Here is an 18,002-nt window from a genome sequence, read left to right as displayed (position 1 = left end):
TCTCCCCAGAAATGACCCCCCTCACTGTAGTAGACCGTCTGCGACATATAAGCGGCCAAGATGCACTAAGGCAGCCATGTTTCATGAGGTGATTCTGCACTCCGAAGCAGAGACACATGATAAAAATAAATGGAGAGAAACCATGACAAAGTGGAAAGAGGGAGAGAACAGAGACTGAAAAGAGAATAATGCATTCCATAGGGAAGCCACGGAGAGGCTAATCAGCATTCTGGAGCATCAGATAGACATGCTGCATTTTCTCATTACACTGCCGAGTGACCTGATTCGTGCCCGCCCCCCATTGCAGCAAGTGCAGAATTCGTTCCCATGCACTCCCCAAATTCCCACTGCACATTCTTATAGCCTCGCTGCAAATTTTTCCATTCCTTGACAATCCACACCCCCAGACAGCTTGTCAAATGACAGCTGGAGTTATACACAGCTGTGAGGTATATGGGCCCCCCACCCTGTTCACCACCATCACTGAGGACAGATATACGTACATGTGGTGTTTTCTCTTTTTTTTTAAATAAAAAGCACAAATTTTTCAAAAAGAAGCAAGCTTCATTTGTGTGTTCACATTTCTTTACATGTCATCACAGCTACAAGTCAACTAGCACTTCATCTTCACTGAAATTGCAGACAGAACCGCCACGTAACACAGCAGATGCTGTTAATACTTCCTTTCCCAAGCAGCAAAGTTTAATTATTTTAATTTTCAAACTTTTCCCTCAAGGCATCCCGGATCCTAACTGCCACACGTTGTGCCCCTCTAATAGCCCTGGTATCTGGCTGCTGAAACTCAGCAGTCAGGCGTTCGGCCTCCACTCTTCACGTATGAGTAAACCTTTCACCCGTCCCCTCACAAATGTTATGTAAAGTACAGCATCCCGCAATAACCATGGGAATATTTTCCTCACTCCTTTCCAACCAACTGTACAAATATCTCCAGCGCTTTCAAATGGCCAAATGCACATTCGACAGCCATTCTGCACCTACTCAGCCCATTGTTGAAATGTTCTTTACTGACATCTAGGATTCCAGTGTATGGCTTCATGGGCCCTGGTATCAGTGGGTAAGCTGGGTCTCCCAGGATCACAGTGGGCATTTCCACTTCCTTGACGGTGATCTGCTGTTCTGGAAAGAAAGTCCCCAATTGCAGCTTTCTGTACAGGCCAGTGTTTTTAAAAATGCATGCATCATGCACCTTTCCGGACCATCCAGCGTTAATATCTGTGAAATGCCCACGGTGATCCACTAGCGCCTGCAAAACCATGGAGAAGTATCCCTTACGATTTATGTACTCAGTGCCAAGGTGGGCCGGGGCAACAGTAGGGATGTGTGCTCCATCTATCGCCCTACCACAGTTAGGGAAGCCCATTTCTGTAAAGCCATCCAAAATGTCACGCACATTATCAAGAGTCACAGTCTTGCGCAGTAGGATGTGATAAATGGTCTTGCACACTTGAGTTACCACGGCACCAACGGTCGATCTCCCCACTCCAAACTGGTTCACAACCGACTGGTAGCTAGCTGTAGTTGCCAGCTTCCACAATGTGATTGCCACACACTTCTCTACAGTGAGTGCAGCTCTCAGTCTGGTGTCCTTGCGACACTAGTCTGGGGAAAGCTCAGCACACATTTCCATGAAGATGGCCTTCTGCATCCAAAAGTTTTGAAGCCACTAGTCATCATCCCAGACATGCATAACGATATGATCCCACCACTCTGAGCGAGTTTTCCTAGCCCAAAAACGTTGTTCCACAGTGCTCAGCTCTCAGTTAATGCCAAAAGCAACTGAATATTACTTATTCCATTTCAAGCTGCTCATCAGGCATCTCTGACTGCAGTTCTCTTTGCAAGTTTAAGAACAGCTTCACTGCCACGCACGATGTGCAAGTGACAGCTATCAGAGTAGTGGAGAGCAGTGCAGGATCCATTCCTGCTTGTAGATGTGGTGGGGAAAGCAGCCAGACAGCAAGGGGTATTTAAAAATGCCGCGAAATAAGCAAGGAAATAATGAGGCTGCTGAGACATGAAGCAGTGCATCACGGGGCACTGAGCAGGGACCCAGAATGCCTTGTGCTCACCTCCCTCCCCCCCTTCCTGACCCACAACACCTATTGTCAAAATGGCGAGAGCTGCACTGTGGGATAGCTGCCCTAGTGCGTTGCTCTCACCAGCGATGGAAGTGCTTCTAATGTAAACACTCTGATGCCTGGGGAATTAAGAGAGTACACAAACCAGTGCTTTACTTTCACCGGTTACCTGTCACCAGTGAAATTTACAGCACAAAAACTCTGCAAGTGTAGACATACCCTGAGACTCCCTCAGACAGAGTAAGGGAGACTTACAGCATGTCTATATACAGAATTGCTCTGATTTAACTCAAGCTGAGATGTTATACCGATTTAGTTAAACTGGTACAAAAAGCAGTGGACACACTTATTCTGGTGTGGCTTAAATTGATTAGGGATCAATTTATACACTAAACTGAAATACACAGGGATTTGTACTGATTTAACTAAACAAGTTTAACTAAACTAGTGCAAGCTTGTGTGTAGAGAAGACCACAGTTAGCGAAAAGGGGTCAAGCTCCTTGTTATACATTACAGCTGAATTTGACCCGAGATCTCTTCTCTCACAACAAACACCTTAGCCTGTCTAGATGACCAGAAAGGTGATTTAAAAAATCATGTTAGCTAACATAATTTGAACCCCCTCTTAACACCCGGTATAGATACAATTTAACGCCTTTAAAATCATGTTTGCTGCTCCCCACCCCTTGCAAGACTGTAAATTGGCTTCCTGGGAAAGGCAAGCGAATATGATTGGGAAGTTCACATTAAGCATCCAAAGTCACAGGACTGGGTTAAGCTCCAAAGTAGGGATTTCTTTTTGTTTCCATTTCTGCTTAAGTTAATATATTTTGCTTTCTTGTTATAAGCAGAGCTACTTGAGAGAAAGACTTTGCTGATGCTGTCGCTGTGTTTGTTTTCTTGCTGAATTATTCCACCGCCTAAGAGCTCTCCCACCTCACAAAGTACTTGGCGTGAAACAGGTGAGCAGGAATCTTTTTCTACTCCCATATTTTGTTTATTTAGAGGATTTCCCTTCAAGACTCAGCAAATGTTGCTCTTCTTCATTCCCAGCTTGACCTGTGAAAGGTGGGATGCTGTCCTTAGTCCCAGCACACACACAAGCAAACGGGGCATCAGCAAAGGATGTGGAGGCCGCGGTCTCTTCAAGCATTAGAACTGGAGAAAAGGATTATCTGTATGGATTAAGTGTGTTGAGCCAATTCTACTTAAAAGGACTACTAAACATTCCCCTTACATGGCACATTAACAGAGAATGTTTTTGTTTTGAAGTGTACATTTGGGATCAAGTCTGATCCTTAGCTGCATGTGCACAGATTCCACTGAACACAAATAGGAGCCACGTGTATCTGAGAGCAGAATTTAGCTCTCTATGTTAAACTTGCATGCTTCCCTATATGATCACAAAAAGGGAATCCCTACTAGGGATGTGGCAAATGCTTTTAATTTTTAATAACTGGATATCATTAATAGTTTTTTTTAATATCTAGACTGCCGCACCATAGGGTATCACTGGAATGCAGTGTGTTCTGGCCACACCCTTCCCTCCCTTTGTGTCAGGGGAGGGTTTGAATTAATTCCTCCATGCTACAAGGATCCCTAGCTACTTATTTAATGCCATTTTAGGATAGTGCAAAGGGGCCATAGCTTAGGACAGTATTTAGCTCTAGCTGTTGTTCCCTGATTGATAGTGGGTGTGAATCTCATCTAGCCAGTGACTTTCTGACCTTGTGGTAATTAGGAAAAGTTTATACAAGAGGTCAGCAACCTATGGCACGCTGCCAAAGGCAGCACGCAAGATGATTTTGAGTGGCACTCTCACTGCCTGGGTCTCAGCCACCGGTCCCAGGGGCTCTGCTGCCCACCTGGGGTCCTACCGCTGGCCCCCTGTCACCTGGGGTCCCGTCCGCCTGCCCCCACTCAGCCCGCTGCTTGCCACCGGTCCCAGGCGCTCTGCTGCCATCCTGGGGTCCTGGCCGCCGGCCTGGGGCTCTGAAGCCATCCCCAGCTGTGGCCCACTGGCCCCAGCCTGGGGCAGTGAGGGGTGCAGACTGGAGCAAGAGGGGGCACAGCTCAGCACCCCCACCTTAAAAATTGTTCCAGAGCCACTGTACTGGGATATTTTTAAGTCCTGATTTGCTGCTTACATCACTATCACATCATGTGGAACAGCACATTGTGTTTGACATTGTGTGTGCTGTCTGTCTTGATTTTTTTTCCCACTGTAAGTTGTGGGGTACATTTGACAAAATGTCAGCTCCTAAGAAAGCAAAGTTAGATGTCCATTCATTTCACTTCACAGCAACACTTGGTGCCTAAGTCGTGGCAAGGTTTTAGTGCACTTTGTAAACTGTTTTGATGCAATCAAGGCCTTTTTATTGGAAAAAGGACAAAACTACCCCGGACTAGATGATGAGAAATGGCTGTGTAAGCTCATGTTTCTAACTGACATCACCGCTCACCTAAACAGACTCAACCTCCGTCTCCAGGGTGCAGGGCAAACGGTTCTGGATCTTTATGAAACCTGGAAGGCATTTGTTGTAAAACCATCAGTTTTTTCTCAGGATATTTGAACTTCAACTTTCTGCTACTTCCAACACATAAAAGAGTTATCGACATGTTGCACTGTCAGTGTTGATGAGATTGGAATGTACATGCAAGAACTGGAATCAGAATTTTCTGACAGATTGCAAGCAATTTGGCCCAATTCTTTCTTTTCTAATTAAACCTGAAAAGTTCAACAAAAGCAACTTGGATTTGTCTGTATTTCAGTGGATGGGTGTTGAAGATTTCGAAATGCAGCTCATTCAGGTAAAAAGCTCAGAATTGTGGGCATCAAAGTTTGGAGATCTGTGGAGTGCACTTGAAGCTACCAAGAAAGATCATGAGGCCTCTATTCTGACCTGCTGGACGTCCCTGCCAATGAAATTTAACTGTTTGAAGAAAATAGCATTTGCAATGCTTTCAGCACTGGATCCACATACCTGTGTGAACAGGTATTTTCACACATGAAATCTGTCCTCGGTCCCTCTCAGAGGCGGTTAACAACTGATCACTCAGAAACCTGTGTGCAGCTTAAACTATCCAAATACATGCCAGACATTGGAAAACTCAGCAGGAAAAAGTAAGAGCAAGGATCACACTAAACTGATAAGATCTGCATTTTAATTTAATTTTAAATGTAGGTTCTTAAACATTTTAAAAACCTTATTTACTTTACATACAACAATAGTTTAGTTATATATTACAGAGAGACCTTCTAAAAATGTTAAAATGTATTACTGGCGTGCAAAACCTTAAATTAGAGTGAATAAACGAAGACTTGGCACACCACTTCTGAAAGGTTGCCGACCCCTGGTTTATATTAATGTGATCCCTCCTGCAGATTGCTTTCAGCAATAAACAGGAATACCAGAGCCCTGGAGGTAGCTCAATGGACCTGCAAGGGATGTGCTCTGACTTCTTGGTGGATAGCTTGGCAAGTTCTGGTTTTCTATATGAATTCCATCAGGACTCATAAACTGATAACTTCCCAATCTTTCCTCTTTGGATGTTGAATGTAAGTAACAAACAGTGAATCACCTGGGCAAGATGGAAAATGCCTACTATTCCCCCACAATGGCAATGGGGTAATGTCTGGTGTTCCCACACACCTGCTTGAGGGAGGGAAAAAAGCAAGAATAGCTGAAGATTTTTCACTTGTGTTGACAGGGCCAGAGCTGCTGTGCAGCAGAGAGATAGCATGAAGAGCTGCATCTGGCCATGCCTGTTCCTGGGATGCCAGCCTAAACCAAGTAGTTCTGCTGACCCTAGCAAACATACTTCCCAAGTGTAAGGTCATCTATGGCTTCCTTCTGAACCCACTAGAAGAAGGTATTGGGAGCGGAAAACAAAAGCAACTTGTTGATAGCTCCTGCACCCCTCTTGCTTACCATACAGATTGTTGAGGAAGTGGGGAAGAGGTCTAAGGGGACACTATTGCTGGGACAGAGAGTTTGGCAGAAATGAGTGTCTGAGCAAAAGACTTGCAGGAGAGCTGTCACGCAGTACATGATATCATGACTACAACATCCTACCAAAACTTCTGTGGGGATGGGAGTGTCGGGAACCCAGTTACAATTCCACAGTCTTACCAAAATGACTCTTTAGGATGACAGAAAAGAGGGCATCTATAACCCCAGTTCTCCTTTTAACAACTATAATATTTGGATTACATGAAAGTGGTGTAAGGGCGTGGGTGCGAAAACTGAAGCTGAAAGTCACCTGTCAAAGACTGAAAGTTTGGCACATTTTCTAAAATAAGTTTCTTTATAAATAGGGCTTCTGGGTTATGGTATAAAGTTTTTAGTTTTGAGTTTATTTTATGCAAGCTATGACCCATTTTCAGACTGATTCATTTTATCTATTCAAAAATCTAATTTCCAAAGCATTTCAGTCCAAATTTTCCTCCCAGTTAAAATTTTCAATTCTGAAAATGTTCTCCCACTTAATACATGTCTACTGAATTAGACAACTTCTCAACAGCATACTTGGGGACATATTCCAACAGAAAAGTTGAAAATTCAAACTAGCTTAAATTCTTTTTAGTGAGAAAAAAAACACCATGAAAAATAGCTTAGAGGTAATTTTACCAATTAAAACTTAAGGGCTAGATTTCAGAGCCCTTGAGATTATGCTGCACTTACTTAACACAAATAGTGTCATGTGCATAATGTTAATCACATGCAAAAATCTGTGCATAGTCAGGGCCATTGACTTCAAAGAGCCTACTCATGTGAATAAGTGCACACTCACATGATTAAGGGTTGCACAAGCTAGTCCCAAAGTAGGAAACTAATTATAAAGGTGACTGTTTAATTAGCAACAAATGATGCAGCAGGCAGGCAGAATGATAGGAAACAAAACTTTATTAAATATGTTAGGAGGCCCTGCTGGGGCTCTGCACTTTTTGTCTGTCTACTCTGGCCCTGGCTGAGCCCTGGTCCTTCTTCAGCATAGGTCCCTCCTGAAACATGACCCTCTTTCTCCTGTTCTACTCATCATGTTACAGGCACCATTTCCTTCTTTGTCATGTTTAAATTTAATTATTGTATTTAATTATTGATTTTATTTTTCAGTTTATAAAAGTGCCCCTCACTTGGTCTCTGCAGAATAATGTCACCTTGGAAAAAAAACCAACAGTAAGATTTTCAAATTTAGGGTGTGGTCCAGCAAACATATATGTCAGTAACTCCACTCATGTGAGTATTCCCATTGACAAAGGGACTAGTGATCCAATTAAAATTACTCACATAAGCATTTGCAGGATTGGCCTGAAGGCATGCATAATGAAATATATACAATTTCACGTTCCCCATTTTTGCATGCAAATACCTGACGTGCACATGGAAATCAAGTATTTGCATGTACACATGGCCACATGCGTGCAACTGACTTGTGTTCATACTTTGGATCTTCACTTGCTTAAACTTGATTTAGTTGGGGATTGGTCCTGCTTTGAGCAGGGGGTTGGACTAGATGACCTCCTGAGGTCCCTTCCAACCCTGATATTCAATGATTCTATGAAACTGGCAGTGTGTGACGATGTGTTCTTAAATTTGGAAAAGCAACTTTATTTATTTTAGACAAAAGCTACAATAAGATGGAGTTCAGGATGAGGGTACGTATCAGTAATTTGGAATAAAGACCAGGGTCTATGGTAATCATCCCCAAAATAAACACTGCAAACCTAGGAAATTCAGTTGAAGCTAACCTTAAAAGAAATCTGAACATGCTGAGGTATGAAAATGCAGTTAAGGCATCCAAACAACCTTAACTTTGCCCTCTGGTGACAATAAAAGAGAAATATGTCTTTGAAAATTAATTTAATCTAATCTGGAACTGATTTAAAAACCATTTTAATCTAACCTAAAATTAGACTCCTGACTGCAGCCCTAATATACATCTATCATTATTGCATGGTAATTGCACAGCGTCACTAAAAGGACCATTACATATATATAATTAAAATTTTTTTCTTTACCTGTACTATACAAGTGAGTGCAGTATACAGCCCATCCCTGTAATGTGCAACGTGCTGCTTACCTGTTTATTTATTTGGACTAGTGACTTTTCTTTTCCTGTGTTTATTTGCACCACAGTCATTAGATGCACATGCACCATGCCAGACAGTACTTGCAGAGGGATTAAATGGCACTGTCAGAGGAGGCCCTCCGGAGAAAAGAGGCCTTCTAAACTCAGGCAGAAGTTTGACACCTGGGTGGTATAAAGGAAGAATAATTCCTACACACTAGTAGACCAGTACACCCCCTGAGCACGCCTTGAAGTTTTCCTGTGATTTGGCCCATTTTCCTGATGTAAGAATTGGTGGATCTAGTCAGCACACTGATCTGTACCACAATTCATGGCTTTAAGACCAGTGAGGGATTACAGTCTGGACATTATGAGTAGGTCTCGTCTCCCAAGGTGCAGGAGGTTACACTGATGTTTTTACGTACTCTGTAAAAAGACTGTCTGGCAACTAGGCTGTCAAGATATTTGTCCGTCTGCTTCTATTTTATCTGAACTTTAACGTACATAATTGTCCCTACTTTTCTTCAACCTAGCACAGTTTCTATTAATTCAAGCATGCCCATCACTGTTTCCATTCTTGATTACCATGGGATTGCTTGGCTCATCCTTCCTTTATCCAGCTTCCACTTCTACAGATATCCTTGTCCAGAGAACCTTTCCTATCTTGTCATTTTATGGGGGAGATTTTCTTTTCACAGGCAAAAATGCAGTTAAGGACCCAACTCCCTTTGATTTCCAATGAGAGTTGGGTGCCTAGTTCCTTAAGAACTCCTGAAAACCCCACCCATAATTAATAGTAGGTGTACTGTATAAAAATGTGATAAATACCCCGTAAATGTTATGTCAAATACATTAAGATAAAGATTTTGCAATCAATGGGAACTTCCAGGTGCTCAGCACTTCTGAAAAATCAGGCCACTTATAGCTGTAACCTACACACGGAAGAGCCTAATTTCAAGCTCCTATTCTCTTCTAAAATTTTGCCTTAGTCTTTTCTTTAGGCTATCATACAGTGCATGAAGATAGCTTCACTTCAATCTTAATTTTACAAAGTTAAATATATTTCACTCATCACTATAAATTGCAATTAAATCATGTTGATCTACACTTTTGTGCAGTAAGAAGACCCACAAAGCAAATTAGAACATGTTTTAAGGAAGCATAGAAAATACCTGTAATTCAGCAATGACATCACTATGAGCAGCTGCACTTCAGTATTAGAAATGTAAAGTAAAGTTAGATCCTCAAAGCATTAGCCCCGATTCACCATTTCATTACACTGAAGTAGCGGGTATAACAAAGTGGAGAATTTGGCCAATATTATTTAATTAATAACTGTTTAGTCTCTACCCTCTATTAGTTTAATACTAGCGAGTGCGTGTGTTAAAATTCTGTCTTTTCAGGGACTTGCATTACATCACTCGTATATTAACTGTCCCCTGGGGACCCTGCTGCTGACCCCAGTAGTACTATATTAATGTGCACTAAGGGACTTTTAGTGAGTGCCGGCAGGGTCAGTTAGTGCGCAGATGTGGCTCAGTTAGTGCACGTGTACTAGAATTTACACCCCTCTACGCAGGCTAATGCACAGCGTAGACAAGCCCCAAGTCTCTGAGTGCACATACAAACATAGCAAACCTGTCTTAGGTGACTACTCAAATACGTTCTTGGAGCCTGGGGAAAACCAGCCTGATAGTACTCACTCCCACGTTGATCGGATGAAGCCTATGCCTTTTCACCTTGAGGACATGATTGAAAGGCTCCTCTGTTTACGCAGGCTTTTTCCCTAAGTGTGATGGGGAACTACATTAAGTCAGTGTTCTGGAAGGATTTATTAGTCAGAGACCACTCTCATTAGCCAACTGCCTGTCTTGAAGAACCATTCAGAACTATTTCCAAATGTAATGAGTACAAGTCTGTTATCTCCATTTTAATAGTGACTACTTAATGGAAGCAGTTTTCTAATAAAAGTGCAGCAGCCCTATACTGAGTATCTGTCAAAATGCTCTACTGTCTCATCATCTATTAGCAAAACACATTCCAGTGAGCGAGTTTACTGAAGAAAGTCTAAAGAGAGGCTACATTCTGAAGTCTATAATGCCAGAGTGCTATTATATATTCTCTTCACTGTGAAGAGAATTTTATACAGCCACAAAAAACTCCCTTAAATAAAAATAGCAGCTATTTTTGTTGCCAGTTATTCCAGCTAAGAATTGGATTACACATGGAAAATCCCCTTAACAAAATGCACAAACTCAGGAATGACAGCAGTCTGGACATACTGCATTCGGTTAGAACATCTGTCCTTTCATACTAGATTTGATTAATCATGTGATAGTTGTTTGCTATTTAGACTCATTCAGGTGAACAGCTAAGACCTAAACATTCTTTGGCCCAAGGACAAGTATAAAGCAATGATGGGTTTACACTCAAAGTTACCACAATGACAGAAGTAACATCTTTTCTGCAAAAAATCATCCCTATGCATTCAAGCAAGTGTATCACAAATAATGCACTTTTAGAAAGTATGTTTTTAATCCAATGCACCTTTTTATGATCCATCAGTGGTTTTCAACTTGTGGTCTGCAGACCTCTGGGTTCAGTTTAGTTTTAGAAAATATAAACTAACTCAAAACTCATTTAGACAATGTAGACTACACATGTAGCAGAGCATTTCAGTGTAATATCACCAATCCAAATTCATCACTAGTGTAAAAAGCTACAACTTTATTGGCTAAAACGGAGTTATGCCTGCTTACATCAGTGGTGAGTTTGACCCATTGTTTTGTCAATATATACGATGGGTGTTAGAGCAAAACAGAGATTGAAAAAAGCCTTGTGTCTTCGTGGGCTAAGTGAAATCTAAGCTCCTGTGAAAAGCTGATATATTTAATACTGGTTAATTTAGGACTCTGAAATTGAAAAATATCTTTGTCTTTACCAGACAGTCTGTCTGAGGTGCGATACTGAAGATGGAAAAAATTTGTGATCAACAATTGAGCTCTACTGTGTTGCCCCTAACTAAACTGGAATAGATAGACATATTTGATAAGATGTGCATTTCTGACATGTACATTTTGGTTAGTTTTGGAGAGGGTTACATACTGTACCACACTAAGGGATTTCAATGTTCATCTCTTGTTTTTGCATCCCAGTAAAAGGACTGAGGAAGAATAACAGACCTTATCTCTAGCAAATTCAAAGTGAAATGTAAATAAAATTTGATGTTTTGGCTTCTGGAGTGCAAATTTCAAAAATAAGATACATGTTTTTGTTACTTTATAATCAGCAGCCTTTACAAAATCCAAACAGGCACCAAATACAGTCAGTGTGCCAAAGTTTAAAGAGAAAACATAAAGGTTTGTTGGCTTACAGTATGCAGTGACATACCTCCTGAAATAAGCAGGACTGTACGTTGGGGAGGGAGGAAGATTTGAAATGATTCCGCACAATATAAATTTATGCAATATGTTATTTCAGAAAATATGTACATATATCAGGATCTCATTCTTCCAATACTTCGTTTCTGTCTCAACTGATGTTTACTGTAGCTATTGTCCATAAAGTGGATGTTTTTGCTGCCTGCATAAAGGTTAATGGTAATACCTTTATGAAATATAAGTTTATTACATTTGAGGGAATCCTTCAAGCAGTATATAGGTTTCAAAGCTGTTACGTCAACAATGCAATTCTCACAGATTTATGCCTCCTTAATTGTATTCAATTTTCTTTTTTAAATGTCTATTGTTTACAGTATATTCTATATGGAACGTAGCAACAGCAACACCACTGAATATCTAGAAATGTTAGTACTAGTGCTGAGTATATCCCTAGAAGGTTCAGAGGTTTGGTATGGACAAAAATTTGGAACAGGTTCTTGAGAGAGAATTAGTACAACTTCTAGCTAAGCAGACATGGTCCAAGAATCTTCTCCCATGGCATTTTGACAAAGTTTGGTTTTTAAATGATGTTTCAAATCAGTCTTTATTTTATCCAAAACATGATACTCAATAACACTGAGAGATACTATGGATGCTGTTAATCCCCATAAATAGATCTCCTGGGGTAACTCAAAGGTATCATACTATACCTGAAGTATGAAATATCTTAGCTCCCATATTATGAAAATCCTATAGCACAGGAGACAATAGCACAGACACAGTCTAGAATGGATCAGGGTAGAATCCAGGGACAGAGCATCAGTGATCATCTGGCAGCAGAGCATATAAGCTCACTGCTATGAGTATAGCACCCAAGAAGGAAAGATGCATTCTGCTTCTTTGGTATCCTCCTTAATTTTCAACATGAACCTAAAAAAGGAACAGGCAATATAGCTTGGAGCAATGTGACTGACCCAGCTGGTGTGACTAGCATGCATGGTGACAGTTCTGGTAGATTTGGGGACAACATAGTTTTAATCCACTATTGCAGTGTTTATTGCAGAGGGACGTACTGGCCGCCACTTCCTGCAGCTCCCATTGGCCTGGCGCGGTGAATCACAGCCAGTGGGAGCCAAACCTGCGGACACGGCAGGTAAACAAACTGGCCCAGCCCGCCAGGGGCTTTCCCTGAACAAGCGGCGTCCCAAGTTTGGGAAACATTGCATTACTGCATAATATTTATAGTGAAAAGGTGGATGTACCCTTCCAATACCTTTTGAATAAATAATTATTTAGCCATTACAGTGGTAGCTCTTCTTATGTTGTTTTCTTATATTAATTAGAGCTCATTTGCAATGTTTTATTTCTTTTCCAGTTTAGAAATGTCTCAATCTGACTGTTTTAGATGTTAGAAGAGAATGAGGTTAAACCTTTCTGGGAAAGAAACAGAAATGGATTAAAATTTGCTTTAATAATTAAATGTTATATTTTGTTTTTAAAATATGGAAAGATGTGAGATTGACAACCCTGGAGGCTGAAGTCTTCTGAATAAGTATAAGTGTGGAAAGTGGCAGTGAATGTTTCCTTGTATCATCCTGCAAATGAGCCTTAATCCTGGCCTGCCAGAGTGAGAGGGGAAGAGTTCAGACTCCATGCTCATTCAATCCTTAGTCACTTTGCTGAGGCTGGTTGTTCGTGTCAGTTGTGGTTTTATTTTTTTCTCATAAGTATTTAAATATTTACTATACAAAATTCAAAATATTGGGTGGGATCCTTAAATGGTGTAAATTAGCCTAATTCCAGTGACATCCACAGAGCTAGGCCAATTTACATCAGCTGAGAATCTGGCCCCTAGAGTTCAACTGTGCCTGTCCTTATGCTGGTGTATGAGGGGGCAGGGAATGGGAGTCCTTCTTTTAACGGAAGTTGGTCTAAGCCCTTAAAGGGCATAGGGAGACACAGGGAAAGGGCAGGGCCATGGCCTGAACCCCTTCCACACTGGCTAGCAGAGTTCGCTGGGAGCGGAAAGGAGCAAGAGCTGAACAGGTAGTAATGTTAGTGCTGTAGCATGCATTCTCTGAGATTCTAGCTGGGATTCCTCCTGGCATTTCCTAATACAGTTTGCATCTTTCAGTGTGTGTGCTGGATTAAATTACACAATTTACATATAATATTCACTTGTGATAGAAGTAAATTATATAGCTATAGTTACACTGAAGCATATTAAATATACTGTATTGCACAACAGCATGTGTATAAATACTGGCCTGTTAGAAATGTTTATTATAATCGTTATTTTAGAACATGGGGCCAAATTCTGTACTCCTGCGCAAAGAGGAGAAAGTGAAATCACAATGGAGCACATCTCAAGGGTATAGTGCTTTGAAGATGTGCTCAAATTCACAGCAGTGGAGAAAACCAGAGGAGGGGCACATCTACTAGTTATATGCATCCTAAGACTGGGGAAAGGATAGTATAAGAGGGAAAAAGAGCGTGTTCCATGCAAATAAAGGCATCCTATGCCCAGAGACCAGCTGTGTGTTTACTGGCCTCCCACTCCAACAGATAAACTGATAGTGCATAACTCTGGAATAAGACAGCATTGCACATGCATCAGCCACCTATATGTTTACCTCAGCCCTGCCTTCAAGCAAAGATAGAAGGCATAAAACAGAACCTGCACTGATGGTGCTATCTGGGATTCACAAAGTCACTAACCATGAAGGAGAAAGCAGGGAACAGCCAGGGCTGAACCTGTTCCACCTGCATGTGTGGGAGAGCTTTCTGTGCCGCCTAGTTCTTTTCATCATCTGAACCGCCACTGTGAAGAGGACTTAGGGATGTGCCTTCTCATCTCCAGCAGATACTGACATCTCAGGGTCTGGCAGAGCAATGTCAGAACATATTGAGTCTAAATTAGTGCAAACCACTACACCTCAATTTCATTTATATGCAATTTTGTTCCCAACTAGTGAAAACATGTCCCACTATGATTAGAATAAAACTTCATTCATTAATAAGGACTCCCTAACTTTACGTGTTTTTCTTTAAATTAATCCATGATATTTAGGTTTTCTTATTTGCCCCAAAATTCTGACATTTAATCACTTGAAAGAAAAACATTTCATTCCTAAATCAGTCTTTCAGTTACTTGCAAATCAGGGAATGTATCCAAATGTATCCAAACCCACATCAATAGTCCCGCATTACTCTCTGAATCTCCTATCTCAATCACACTCCTAACTTACATTTTCTATCACTGCATTGCTACGTATTTTGAGGTGGAGCTGACATCAATTTATATTATAACATCGCCAGAAAACATCACCAAACTCATCCATTTTATTCTCTCCCACAACATCTTCACATTTAACAATAAACCCTTTGTCCAAACCATGGGGACAGCCAGGAGTACTAGGATGGTTCCCCAATATGCCATCCTCTTCATGGGCCACCTCAAGGAAGAATTTCTGGAAAAATGCACCATCAACCACTGTTATATGTGAGATACATTGATGATATTTTCATCCACTGTACAGGCAACCTAAACTCCCTCTTAGATTTCCACCACAACTTAAACCACCACCACCCATCCATCAAACTCCCACCCCAGCATCAACTTTCTGGATACCACAATTATCTTAAATAATGGAACAATGCAGACAGCTTTATTCAAGAAACCCACCAATCATGGCACTTACCTCCACAGTTCCAGCAACCCCCCCAGACACACCAAGAAATCTCTTATCTACAGCTAAGCACTCAGATACCACAGAACTGGTGCCGAAGAGAGTGTCCAGGATAACAACTAAACACACTCAGCTGCAGAAAAGCCACCTTCACAAATAAAAAACCCAAAACTACTGACCACACCCCCTTAGCTGTCACCTCCCACACCACACTGGACTCCATATGGTAACAAACAATTGTAACCCATACTTGATGGGGACCACATCCTAAAAGAAATCTTTCCCCCATCTTCTGGCCTTCAAACAAGCCCCCAACTTTGTTAAGCTCATCATCAGAAGCAAGCTCCCCACCTAGCCGGGACATACCAACTCAAAGCAGCACCAGACCCTGCCCGAACAACAGATGCAAAACCTGTGAACATATCTCCATGCCTACGATGAACAATAGCCCCCACATCACACCTTTCAAGATTCCTGGGTCCTACACATGTTTATCATACCCCATGCCCCTGTAACAACTATGCAGGTGAAACCAGACAATCACTATGCTCTCAGATGAACTCATACAGAAAAATGATAAAAGACAAAAACCACAGGCAAACATTTTTCACAAAGCGATCGCTCCATATCTGATCTTTCAATACTTGTCCTCAAACGAAACTTGTACAACACCTTCAAAAGGCAACCCTGGGAATTTACATTCATAGCTTTCCTAGACACCAAAAACCATGGACTTAACAGGAACACTGGTTTTATAGCTCTTTACAACAATTTGTAACACACCACACTGCCTGCTACTCTTATTTGCCCACTTCAAACCCTTTCTGTATAACAATCTAGCCCCCACTGCCAACTTCATTTCAAATGTCCAACTCAAATATGTTACCACTTCTGCTTAACAAGCTGTCCCAATGTGTATTTAGTGCAGATACTCCACTTCCTTCCCCAGACCTGAAGAAAAGCTTCTGTGTAGCTTGAAAACTTGGACCTTCTGTGACAGGTTGCCCACCCCCACTCTGGGGTGCCATCTGACATATTGGGATACCACTGAGCCCGCCTGTTCCACAAACCTGGGCTCCCTTACACTGTCCTGCTGAGCCAGGCCCTCAAGCCTCCTGCAGCACACACACAGGTAGGGCCACACTCAGCTGAAGAAAGACACAGACACTGAAATCAGCTCTGCATGGGAAGACTCAGCTAAGGAATTGCCCAGCACTGAAGTGCACATCTCCTTTGGGGTGCAAATCCAGAATTGTATTGTCTTGCGCTGCACAGAGAACTGTACAGTGTAAACTCATGAAATTCGCCCCCTCTGTCAATGTGGAGGAAGATATACACAGCTTTCCCCCGGACGAGTTATGAATTCCACAAACTGGTTTTAGAGAAAACAAAAACAGATGTATTAACTACAAAAGATGTATTTTAAGTGATTATAAGGGATAGCAAACAGATCAAAGCAGATTACTGAGCAAATAAAAGAAACACGCAAACTAAGCTTAATACACTAAAGAAACTGGTTACAAGTAGTAATTTATCATCCTAAGAGTTGTTTTTAGCAGATTGCAGTGGTTCTTGAAGACAGGCTGCTCTTGCTTGTAGCTTAAAACTCCAGGTATTTCTTTCACAGGCCAGACACTTTTTCCAGGCTGGACTCCTCCCTCCCCCAACCTTGTCTTTGTTTCTTAGATGTTTCCAGCAGTCATCCTGGGCAGAGATTCAGTGAAGAATGAACCCCAATCATCTCACTTCCCTGTCTTAAATAGAATTTACATACGGCGGGAATCCTTTGTTTTTCAGTGTGGTTCCCCCCTTCCCCAAGTGGAAAAATACTGGTATTCTATCATGAAGTCCAGTACCAGGTGATGTGATCACATGACCCTGCAGTGTCAAAGCAGACATGAGTCAAAGGCTGTTTGTAGCACCCCAGGAAGCTTCTCAGGAAGGTGGGAGATTAGCATCTTCAAAGACATACTGTCCTCCCTAATGGTTCATTGACTTGTCCCCAGCTAACCAGCCAGACTGATTATATTTTGTCTGGTCAGTGTTCCCCATGTGCAACACTTTTGTAGTATGGATGTATAATCAATATTCCTAACTTTATATACAAAAATGATACATGCATACAAATAGGATAATAATATTCAGTAAATCATAACCTTTCCAATTATACCTCACAAGACCCATCTTGCATAAAATATATTTTAGATATGCTATAATAACATTATAACAATATTTCTATGAAGTATATGGGGCATAGTGTCGCACCTTCCACCAACAGAAGTTCATCCAAAAAATTTTTACCTCACCTACCTTGTCTTTATCAAATTTATAAATCAGTAACAGAAAGCCCACATACTTATAAACAAATAGCAACTTGTGTAAACTTTCAAAAGCTGGTAGTATTTCAAAATTCATACCTAGTGACTACTATGTAACATTTCTGTCTAAGGAGATACTTAAATTACTAGTCCTAACAATATTAACTAAAAAACCACACCTGCTGAATTTCACATTTTAAACTCAATACACTGAAATAACTCAAATTTTCTTATACCTAGGACACTTATCTAGTGTACTGAAAATCATGAAAAGGTGATAAAAGATTAGGAGAACCAAAACAAATTTCAGATCAACATGAAGATAAAAAATAACCTAGGTTTCTGCAAAAATACAATTATAAAATGGCAAAAACATACTCTCCTTTGACTGGCCATTCAGAGGACATCTGAGAAGGTGGACAGATTCCAAACTGAAGATGCCTT

General features: G+C 41.2%; 1 protein-coding gene across 1 annotated transcript in view; it reads right to left on the bottom strand.

Moving 5' to 3' along the window:
- Positions 1–18,002, bottom strand: part of COL4A4 (collagen type IV alpha 4 chain) — a 154,329-nt gene that overhangs the window by 109,146 nt on the left and 27,181 nt on the right. The gene's annotated exons all lie outside the window — the stretch shown is intronic.

Source organism: Lepidochelys kempii, chromosome 9, assembly GCF_965140265.1.
Source record: "Lepidochelys kempii isolate rLepKem1 chromosome 9, rLepKem1.hap2, whole genome shotgun sequence".
In the NCBI taxonomy this organism is placed as follows: Eukaryota; Metazoa; Chordata; order Testudines; family Cheloniidae; genus Lepidochelys; species Lepidochelys kempii.
This window is presented reverse-complemented; position numbering and strand designations above follow the sequence as displayed.